The sequence below is a fragment of the Gouania willdenowi genome, chromosome 4 (assembly GCF_900634775.1).
Source record: "Gouania willdenowi chromosome 4, fGouWil2.1, whole genome shotgun sequence".
In the NCBI taxonomy this organism is placed as follows: domain Eukaryota; kingdom Metazoa; phylum Chordata; class Actinopteri; order Blenniiformes; family Gobiesocidae; genus Gouania; species Gouania willdenowi.
The window spans coordinates 27,363,927-27,365,272 of record NC_041047.1 but is presented as its reverse complement, the minus strand read 5'-3'; positions in this window follow the sequence as shown (position 1 = coordinate 27,365,272).

Below are 1,346 nucleotides of genomic sequence, written 5' to 3'. Positions count from 1 at the left end.
GGAACTCTGTGAGATTGGGCTGAAAGTGATTGTAGCCTATTGGTATAACTTGTGCTAGCTTTGGCTCAGATAACATGAGCTTCCTTTTAACTCCTTTATCTCTATGTGTCATTGCGGGACTTTCAGAATTGAAAAACAAATTTTATTTGTCATATAGTCAAATAGAAAAACTTTATCCATCAACCCATAGAGCAAACTCATTTTATTTCAGGAGCCAAATATAAACCAGTTTGAGCTCATGAGGGCCACAGATTCTTTTGTGGGAAAACAGAGCAAAATCCACATTACTGTGCACTGGTTTTTCCTTCCACGTATAAATTATAAATAAAAGACAAAATATGTCTGTATATCAGTCCCTGCAGGAACTTTTCTTAAATTTCCCTGATTTTGGGAATTTGGGGAAATTTCAAGGAATAATTTGAACAAAATTTGCAGATTTTTTGAAAAATTTCAGATTAAAAATGACTGCCGTCATGTGATATAAGAACTGGAAAACTGAGCAGCAAATATTGTGGATCTTAATTTAATTTTTGTATTTGGAGGGGCTGAGATAGCTACAACTGAATTAGTTGCAAACTTGATGCTCTGAAGGGCCGGATTTGGACCCTGGCCTTGAGTTTGACAAAGGTGCCATACAGTTTCTGTACAGCGCTGTTTTAAGTTGGCAGAAAACGAACCAATCTGGCAACGCTAACTGTTAAGATTTAATGTGAAGTTGTTTTAGCTTTTTCACAATAAGTTTAGTTGTGTGTGAATGGGTATTTAGCATCGCCCTAGGAGTAGAGCTTAGTTACTATTAAATACATTATTTGTGAGTTCACATGGTATATATGGAGTTGTTTCCATCTCAGCTGAACCAATGAAAGGGCCTTCACTGACTTCATCTCTGAAATGTACCCAGAGACATTACATTTTGTCACCGTAGCATAGCATTTACTTCAGTCTTTGAAATTCATTGTTCAGATCTCTTTGACTGTGTGGACCTTATGTGAGCTTACAAAATAAAGTGCAAATCAACACTTGAACCTCTTTCCCTGGTGATCTTCATTTTTAGCTCCAACATATTATTAGGTGCAGTGAAGAAGGCTTTGTCAACTGGGTTTGGTTTCTCTCTCCAATTAATTTGAAAGTGATAAGACTAAAGGCAAGAAATCAATCCAAGCTTTAGCAAGAGAGAAAATCTTACGGCAATCCCTTCCCACGCTCTGATTAACACCCTCTTCTTTGAAAATGAACCACAGGATAGCCAACTCACTTCAGGTATTTATTGACAGATTGTAAAACAACTCTAAAATGACACCATTTTCAATGATTTGGTCCCTCAAAGCTCAAAAGTAACATCAAGA